Source organism: Mesoplodon densirostris, chromosome X, assembly GCF_025265405.1.
Source record: "Mesoplodon densirostris isolate mMesDen1 chromosome X, mMesDen1 primary haplotype, whole genome shotgun sequence".
NCBI classification, from domain to species: Eukaryota; Metazoa; Chordata; class Mammalia; order Artiodactyla; family Ziphiidae; genus Mesoplodon; species Mesoplodon densirostris.
In genome coordinates, this window is record NC_082681.1 from 94,023,057 (window position 1) to 94,033,509 (window position 10,453).

The 10,453-nt window shown below is 43.7% G+C and overlaps 1 pseudogene; it reads left to right on the top strand.

Annotated features, from left to right (window-relative positions):
- Positions 1-2,389: 2,389 nt before the first annotated feature.
- Positions 2,390-3,036, top strand: LOC132482107 (peroxiredoxin-1-like; annotated as a pseudogene).
- Positions 3,037-10,453: the final 7,417 nt, after the last annotated feature.

A 10,453-nucleotide genomic window follows, 5' to 3' on the forward strand; every position in this document is an offset into this window, starting at 1 on the left:
TTACCCCATCAGGGGCCATCTTGAAGGTTGGATACCACAAACTATACATGAATTTTGAGGGAATTGTAAAGCATGAAAGTAGAGGATGTCAGCTGTGAAGCACAGACAACTTGAAGCCAGGAGACAGGCTCATGAACAAGAATTGAGGATTATTAAAAAAGGAATCTCTAAGATAGTTATTCTCAACCATCAAACTCAATAATGACTTTATAACAAATATTTTGTAATACCCTTTTATTTTCCTGAAATGGAGTTTGTGGATAAGTAACTTACCTATATACCTACTTTGAAAAGATGAGCATAATGTCCTAACTGTAATATTAAGGACATAAAATTATATTTTTTAACAAAATAAAACATATTTCAATATCTAAATGCTTAATCATGACTATACTGGAAGACATAATGAAGTCAGTGGCCTCCACCTGAAAATGCTAACTGATACCAGTGTGTTGTATTGGTCACTCAAATACCACAAATGGCATTGTCATAGTGATGTTGAAATGGAGCATGACCCTATGGTCCCCCCACAATGTCCTCTGCCTGCCTTTTGTCTGTGGAAAAACTTTTATTAAAGAATAAATTTAAATAAATAAATTAATTAAATAGCTCAAAAAAAGAATAAATTTAATCAGAGAGTGAGAAAATTCAGAAACAAAGGAAAACAGTCCAAGACTAAATAATAATAGTCACTAAGCATAATCAAGAACCTTTAGTTCCTCTTCATGGGCTATAGATAATATTCTGAGCCATATCCTGTGAGCTATCTTGTAGATATTGAAACCCCCACCAGATAGAAGACGTTAACTACAGGATGACCAGACTGTAAGCATGACATAAGCAGCCACAATTCTGAGATTGCACTCAAGGAAATGGGAACAAACCGACCCTGGAACTGAAGGTTAACTGTACTTAAAACAATCAAGGGCTTCCCTGGTGGCGCAGTGGTTGAGAGTCTGCCTGCCGATGCAGGGGACACGGGTTCGTGCCCCGGTCCGAGAGGATCCCACATGCCGCGGAGTGGCTGGGCCCATGAGCCATGGCCGCTGAGCCTGCGCGTCCGGAGCCTGTGCTCCACAACGGGAGAGGCCACAGCAGTGAGAGGCCCGCGTACAGCAAAAAAAAAAAAAAAAAAAAAAAAAAAACAGTCAAGATGATGCTGGTCAGACCACCACATGACCAACTTCAAGAGGACTGTCAGAGCTGACTCTTGCTTCTGCATGTAGCCCCCCCACTCTGTCTATAAAAGCTCTTGCACACTGGTTGTTGGGGGTCGGGGGTAGCCGGCCTTTGGACAGGAGTTCACCCTCCTCCCGGGTTGCCGGCATCCAAAATAAAGCAAATTTTCCCTTCCACCAACTTGCCTCTTTATTGCCTTTTGAGAGGTGAGCAGCTGGACCTTACTTTTGGTTACATTGTGGTTTTCCAAATGATGAACAACTCTTGGTAAAATTCTGAATAAAACAACGCACAATCTTCCCTTGATTTACATGATTGTTGCATTTTTGAAAACTTCAGTGTTAATTTAAACTGTATAAAAATACTTGGTGTTTTTGTTTAGTATGGAGTTGTGTTATAAGCTTGGATAATCATAAACAGTCTTTTCACCTACATGAATGTCTAGCAGACATTCAAAAGTCACATGAGATAAGATCATCATGTGCACTGCAAGACTTTAGCAACCCTGAACCCTGCCCACCCCCCCAGTTGTTGTGACAACCAAAAGTACCACCGTATATTTCCCAAAATGCCTTCTAGGGAGCAATATGGACCCCCACCTTCACTCCCGCCCCCACTGAGGACCACTTACCGAAGAGAGGGCAGGTATGTGTAGGCAGTGGAAGGAAATGAGAAGTGGAGGGGTATGGTTGTGAGGGGTACTTGAGAACAGGAAATGAGGCAATCTGAATCTTGGGGCTTCCATCGCCATACATATTTATTGATGGAATGAAGGTCTCAGAACCAAACACAGCCTTACACCAGGGATAAGAGGGAAGATGGAGAGGGGGGTAGAAGAAAAGGCCAGGACTTGTGGACTCTGAGCTAATAGGACTTAGGACGACTATTGCACTTTTGCTGAAGTCACCTTAGCATTTTAGACACTACCTCATACCTTGCTTTCTTTCCCTTTCTTTGAGCCCAGACTAACTGGAGCTTCTAAAATGCTGAAAGACATCTCTATTTTACATATGAGAAGATTGAGGCCCAGAGAGATGAAATGCCTTACAGAAGGTCCCCACAGCAAGTTGATGGCTGAGCTGGGGGAGGTGAGGATCTTTCCACTAGAGTCCTTTTTTTTTTTTTTTTTGAGGATACAAAGAATTTCTTTTGGCATGTCTCTTTCCTGACTGTCTTCTGTGGTTTGTCTGTGAGAACTACTGATAGCAATATGTCTTCAGGAAATGCCAAAATTGGGCACCATGCCCCCCAGTTCAAAGCAACTGCTGTAATGCCAGATGGTCAGTTCAAAGATATCAGTCTATCTGATTACAAATGGAAATATGTTGTGTTCTTCTTTTACCCTCTTGACTTCACCTTTGTATGCCCCACAGAGATCATTGCTTTCAGAGATAGGGCAGAAGAATTTAAGAAACTCAACTGCCAAGTGATTGGTGCTTCTGTGGATTCTCACTTCTGTCTCCTGGCATGGATCAACACACCCAGGAAGCAAGGAGGACTGGGACCCATGAACATCCCCTTTATATCAGACCCCAAGCACACCACTGCTCAGGAATATGGGGTCTTAAAGGCCCATGAAGGCATCTCATTCAGGGGCCTTTTTATTATTGATGATAAAGGTATCCTTTGACAGATCACCATAAATGACCTTCCTGTTGGCCGTTCTGTGGATGAGACACTGAGACTAGTTCAGGCCTTCCAGCTTACTGAGAAACATGGGGAAGTGTGCCCAGCTGGCTGGAAGCCTGGCAGTGATACCATCAAGCCTGATGTCCAGAAGAGCAAAGAATATTTCTCTAAGCAGAAGTGAGCACTGGGCCATTTTAGGGCCAGGTTTCAGTAGGTGGCCATGAGAACAAAACTACTGTATTTTGTACTATTGTAATGCTTAAAACACAGGACCCTACACTCAGCCGAGATGTGGTGTGGGACAGGACAGGCCTTTCCTGCAGGGATTGGGGAGGCCAGCCTTTCTTCCTCTGGAGGGAATGGCCTGAGCTGTATTATGCGGCAGGCAAACTGATGTGTATAGTAGTAGGGTATCGCTTTGGTTTTTTGTAGTTTTATTAAACTTGAGCTGAGACCTTGTTGATTCTTCATTTTAGGGAGGCATTAGCCTTTGAGCGTAAGAGAAATTTACTTTTTGCTTTCCCTCTTTAGGGGAAAATGAGGTGTGAGAGCTGCCTCAGAATCAGGAAATTATATTGAGGGGAAATGCAAGTAGATACAGGGAATGGACCTGAAGCAAGGTGTTTCATTTCACCATATCTGGAGAAGAGCAAGACCTACTACAGTATTGGCCAAGGCACTGCAATTTATGCTATAGGCTGGGTCGCAGGTTAAGAGCCCAATGAGATTACTGACATTTACTTTTACACTACTGGGGGGGCTGTATGAAAACCTGAGGCTTGGCCTCTTCTGATAAATGCCTGGTACTGGTTCTGTAAAAGATCAGAGTTAGAGGCTTCAGTACCTTTGGAACTAAAAGGGAGAGGGGGACACAAACACAAGCGCTGGTGTTCATAGGGTAGGGCTTTCTGTGTCAAAAGCACAGTGCTGAGCACCTCTTGCCTTCCCTGGGTTTCTATCCTTGATTTAAGGGTAGTTCTTTCTTGTCCTCATACCATTGTCCTGAGGGAGGGTTGTCAGTGGGGCAAAGGTGGATTCCTCCTGGGCTCTTGAGGCTAGGGCAGATTCAGGACTGAGAATCCTTCTGTATATCATGTGGTGCCCTTCTAGACACCTTCCAGACACGGCTACCCCAGCCTACCTACCCCTCCGGTATTCAGACAAGCAAGAACTATGAGCAGCAGTATAGGATTCCCGGGGCCTTCAATAATAGCTTATTATATGCCAGGCACTATTTCGTATTTATTCAGTCTCCATAATAACCCTCTGAGGCAGGTACCATTATTTAGGGGACAGTTGCTTCTTAAGCCCTGTGACAAGTAGCATCTTGAAGCACTGCAGAGAAATGGTAACAGGTAAAAATCCCATATTCCAAGGCAGGTGGCAAGTCTGGACCCGCTTTGGTCTTTTTTTTTTTTTTTTTTTTTTTTTTGTGGTATGCGGGCCTCTCACCGCTGTGGCCTCTCCCGCTGCGGAGCACAGGCTCCGGACATGCAGGCCCAGTGGCCATGGCTCACGGGCCCAGCCGCTCCACAGCATGTGGGATCCTCCCGGACCAGAGCAAGAACCCGCGTTCCCCGCATCGGCAGGCAGACTCCCAACCACTGCGCCACCAGGGAAGCCCTGCTTTGGTCTTTTGACCAAACTTCTTTGAGCTTTGTTATCTTCATTTAAGATCTCTACTATAATTCTTTATCAAAAATGATCATCTTGTACCCAATAAAAGTCTTGCCCAACCAAATTTTAAAAAAAGAATTTATTTTAATAATAGGCACCTGGTCAGTTTCTAGTGCTGGACCAAGGACTCTAGGCCTGGGCCTACTTCAAATTGATCTGGTTTAAATGGATCACACTCTACATTCCGGATTATAACTGCCACTTGGTGAGTAGACATAAGGTTTGCCTCAAAGCTAACAAGAAAATGTAAAAATATATTTATTTATCAGTAATAAATAAATGTTATACATATGACTTTTTTCAGGTTAAAGCTTGAAATACACTCAAGGATGTTAAGCACTGATTTTTTTTTCTCTTTCTTTTTTTAATTGAAGTAAAATTGACCTATAACACTATGCTAGTTCCAGGTACACAACATGGTGATTCAATACTTCTACATATTACAAAATGATCATCATGATGAATCTTCCACTTTTAAAAGGGAATTAGACCTGACTAGAAAGTGTAACTAGTGAACGGGCCTCTCTTTCCTCTTCAGGTTCCTTTGGAACAAGGTCAGGGACAGATAACACTGTTGTAATTCAGGCTCAGCTTCCTACTATCTGGAAGGTTAAGTCATGGGTTTGTTATGTTTTTTCTTAAAGAGCCAACCACTTGGAAGTCCTGAAGAATTGAAATACTTACAGTTGCTCAAGGGCCTGCCAGTGTCCCCTGACTTCTGACCAGATATGCCTCAAGCTGGCTGACAGTATTAAGAAATATGTGTCCTCACTAGAGAATGGACTTGAGGATATGGGGAGGGGGAAGGGTAAGCTGTGACAAAGCAAGAGAGAGGCATGGACATATGTACACTACCAAATGTAAAATAGATAGCTAGTGGGAAGCAGCCACATGGCACAGGGAGATCAGCTTGGTGCTTTGTGACCACCTAGAGGGGTGGGATAGGGAGGGTGGGAGGGAGAGAGACGCAAGAGGGAAGAGATATGGGAACATATGTATATGTATAGCTGATTCACTTTGTTATAAAGCAGAAATTTACACACCATTGTAAAGCAATTATACTCCAATAAAGATGTAAAAAAAAAAAAGAAAAGAAATATGTGTCCTCAGTGAGCGAGTGACCTGAGAAGGTTGACAGGCTGTCCAGTGACGACAGCCTCCTCCTTCTAGCCTCTGTCCTCTGCCCCTAATATGGGGATGGGGTGGGGCATACCAGAAGTTGGTCTTCTCAGAGTTGTCTAGCTTTCCTTCAAGGGACTGATAATATTCTCTAGCACAGTATCCAGAAACGTGAGTTACTTCCCCAGGCATCCAGGAAGGGCTTTTGAGAAAGATAGGTTCATATTTCCTGGGGGTCCTAATTATCTATGGCTGTGTAACAAGCCTCCCCAGAACTTAATGCCTGACATAAAAAAGAATGAAATATGGACTTCCCTGGTGGTGCAGTGGTTAAGAATCCACCTTCCAATGCAGGGGACATGGGTTTGATCCCTGGTCCAGGAAGATCCCACATGCCGTGGAGCAACTAAGCCCGTGCATCACAGCTACTGAGCCTGCGCTCTAGAGCCCATGAGCCACAACTACTGAGCCCGCGTGCTACAACTACTGAAGCCTGTGCACCTAGAGCCCATGCTCCGCAACAAGTGAAGGCACCACAATGAGAAGCCCACGCACCACAACGAAGAGTAGCCCCTGCTCACTGTAACTAGAGAAAGCCTGTGTGCAGCAATGAAAACCCAATGCAGCCCCAAAATTAAATATATAAATAATAAGAATGAAATAATGCCATTTGCAGCAACATGGATGGGCCTAGAGATTATCATACTAAGAAAGTCAGACAGAGAAAGACAGATACCATGTGATATTGTTTTATGTGGAATCAAAACAGTGATACAAATGAACTTACTTGCAAAACAGAAATAGAGGCATAGATGTAGAAAACAAACTTATGGTTACCAGGGGGAAAGGGAGGGAAGGATAAAATTGGGAGATTGGGATTGACATATACACACTACTGTATATAAAATAGATAACTAATAAGAACCTGCTGTATAACACAGGGAACTCTAGTCAATACTCTTTAATGACCTATATGGGGAAAGAATCTAAAAAAGAGTGGGTATATGTATAACTGATTCACTTTGCTGTACACCTGAAACTAACACAACACTGTAAATCAACTATATTCCAATAAAATTTTAAAAAAGAACTCAGTGGATTAAAACAACCATTTTCTTATATCTCATAATTGTGTGAGTCAGGAATTCCATCAGGGTTTGGCTGGATGATTCTTCTGTCCCACATGATGGAGATTGCTCTCAGCTGGTGGATTGGGATGGTCTGGAGGGTCCAAGATGGCTTCACTCATATATCTAGCACGTTAGTAGGGATGACTGGAAGGCTGGGTTCAGATGACACTGTTGTGCAAGGTGCCTACATGGGAACTCTGTGGCGTGACAGTCTCAGGGTAGTTGGATTTCTTACATGGCAGCTTAAGGCTTCCAGAGTGAGTGTTATAAGAAACCTGTGTGAAAGCTACATGACTTATGACCTAACTTCAGAAGTTCCAGAATGTCAGTTTTGCTGAATTCTTTTGGCCAAGCAAATCACTAAGTCTAGCCCAGCTTTAAGGCAAAGGGAATTAGACTCTACCTCTCAGGGAGAAGGGTAGCAAAAGATTTGCTATTAGCCTTAATCTGCCATACCAGTCTTATAGAAACATTCATTCATTCACTCAACAAATATTTATTGAATGTCTACTACATGCATACCCTAGTCACTAAAGACAATAGTGGGAAATAAAGCAGACACAAAAATTCCTGCACTTGTGGAGCTTACATTCTCCCAGGGGAGGTAAAAAACAAATAAGAAATTAGTAAAATAGGGGCTTCCCTGGTGGCGCAGTGGTTGAGAATCTGCCTGCTAATGTAGGGGACACAGGTTCGAGCCCTGGTCTGGGAAGATCCCACATGCTGCAGAGCAACTAGGCCCGTGAGCCACAACTACTGAGCCTGCGCGTCTGGAGCCTGTGCTCCGCAACAAGAGAGGCCGTGATAGTGAGAGGCCTGCGCACCGCGATGAAGAGTGGCCCCCGCTTGCCACAACTAGAGAAAGCCCTCACACAGAAATGAAGACCCAACACAGCAAAAATTAATTAATTAATTAATAAACTCCTACCCCCAACAACAAAAAAAGAAATTAGTAAAATAAATACTATGTTAGATTCTTGCAAGTTTTAAGGAGAGAAATAAAACAGGGTAGGGGAATAAGAAGCATTGGAATGGAGGTAGTATGGCTAGAGGAAGCCTCATTAAGAAGAAGACTTTTGGGGGCCTCCCTGGTGGCGCAGTGGTTAAGAGTCCGCCTGCCGATGCAGGGGATACGGGTTCGTGCCCCGGTCTGGGAGGATCCCATATGCCGCGGAGCGGCTGGGCCTGTGAGCCATGGCCGCTGGGCCTGCGCATCCGGAGCCTGTGCTCCGCAACGGGAGAGGCCACAACAGTGAGAGGCCCGCATACCGCAAAAAAAAAAAAAAAAAAAAAAAGAAGAAGACTTTTGGGACTTCCCTGGTAGCACAGCGGTTAAGAATCTGCCTGCCAATGCAGGGGACACGGGTTCGAGCCCTGCTCCGGGAAGATCCCACATGCCGCGGAGCAACTAAGCCCGTGCACCACAACTACTGAGCTTGCACTCTAGAGCCCACGTGCCACAACTACTGAGCTCATGTGCCACAACTACTGAAGCCTGCGTGCCTAGAGCCCATGCTCCGCAACAAGAGAAGCCACCACAATAAGCCCACGCGCCGCAACGAAGAGTAGTCCCCACTCACCACAGCTAGAGAAAGCCCGTGCACAGCAGTGAAGACCCAACGCAGCCTAATTAATTAATTAATTAATTATTTTTTAAAAACAGCTGCTGTTATTATTTAAAAAAAGAAGAAGAAAAAGATTTTGGGGTAAAGAGCTGAAGAAAGTGAGGGAAATAGCCATTCACCTCTCTGGGGGCAAACATTCCAGGCAAAGAAAAAAGCAAGTGAGGAGGGCCTGAGAAGAGAGGGTGCCTGGTGCCTGGAATACTTGAGGAACAGTGAGGAGGCCAATGAGGCTGGAGGGGAGCGAATGAGCAGAAAGAGTAATAAAGTAAGACTAACTATGGAGATTGGCGGGTGAGCGGAGCACCAGATCCCCTATGTTCTTGGGAGCCATGGTTAGCAGTTTGGCCTTTCTTCTGAATGAGACAAGAAGTCATTGGAGGGTTTTGAGCAGAGAAGTGATATGACCTGACTTATGTGGTGTCTATTTTAAAAGGAACATTCTGGGTGCTCTATGGAGAAAGAAAGACTTAAGGGAGTCTAAGGCAGAACAGGAAGTCCAATTGGCAGACTCTTGCAATCATGTTAAAGGTGATTCCTGGCGGCTTGCACCAGAATGATGGCAGTGGGCATGGTGAAAAGTGGTCGCATTCTGGATAAATATCTCCAAGGTCAAACCACCAGGATTTGCTGACAGACTAGATGTAGAGTATAAGGGAGAGAATAAGCAGGCACAAAAATATGGCCTCTTCTATAAGTTCACTAAAATCTCAGATCCCTTTAGATTCCCTGTTAGTGCTTTTCATGTGACATCGTTTTGTTGTGTATTTTTTTTTCCAGAGGTTCTATTTTATTTTGGTAATTGTGTGTGTATGTGTGTTTTACTTGCTTCCAGTATGAAAAAGAAAATTCACATCCTACTTATATTAACTGAAAAAGTTATCTCTGTGTTTACTGTTTTAATTTTTGTCAACCATGACTTTCAACATTTTTGGTTAGATCTGAGAAAAATAATTTAATATAAATGTAAATGAATGTATCATGCTGATGACTGTTGGTTTTGAAAAGATGGGCCAGTAATATACAGCCCATATTGAACACAGTAGGCGTTTAGAAAATGTTGAATGACCTGAATTGGTACCTTCATCTAAGAGACTAGAGAAACTGAGAATCTGTAGTCTTTAAGAAAATTCTGTTAAACTGAGTTTCAGGATCATGTGTTATTTCATGCAGACACTTAGAATGATGGAGACTAAGAGTTTCCCTTCTGTTGTGTGGTGTTCATAGAAAATAAGCTACTTCTAACAGGTGTTTCCAGAGGCAGTGTCACTAATTCCAAGGGGGTAACTCACCTTTAAGGTCAGACTTAAGACTGGTTTGCTTTCTCATTCAACAAATATTCTCAAGGTATTCTACATGCCAGATTGTGTCCTGGACACTGGGGCTACATCAGTGAACAAAACAGCTGTGAATATCCTGGAACTTACCGATGGCTTGGATCTTGAGGACTATGGGCAGGAAGTTGTTTGTGGTCATCATATGTTGTTTCCTTTGTGGAAGGGCTGCTATCTGTGGGCAACGTGGTGAGATGCTGCTGGCTGCTGTTGTTTCTCCTCCCAGCAAGGCACCAGTTCATATACAGGGAAGAAGGTGGCTGCAAGAAAAGAGTTCTAGAGGCTGAAAGTCCAAGATCAAGGTGCTAACAGATTCAGTGTCTGGTGAGGACTGCTTCCTGGTTCATAGATAGCTGTCTTTTTGCTGTGTCCTCCTGTAGCAGAAGGAGGCAAAGGACATGTGACATCTTTTAATAGTAGAATTCCGGTGACAAATGCTGCAGTAAGCCTCAGAACACTGGACCAGTTGGGACTTGCAAGCCTAGAGGCACCATTCCACAGGAATTATGCTACTGGGCTGGCTAAATTCTTGTAGCCTGTACATAAGAGGTGGGAGAGCCCGTGTATTTCTATCCAGTCTACATGTCTTGAGCAGCATTCATTTCACCAATGAAAAAATCATTTCTAATTTGCATTATGCTATTTCACAATCTCTGGTATCAACTGGAGAAAACTTAAGTATTGGTGACAGCCCTCTGGAGTGTGGGCTTCTTCAAATGAAAACTAACACATGGCTTGTGCATTTCTAATTAAGATACTTCAG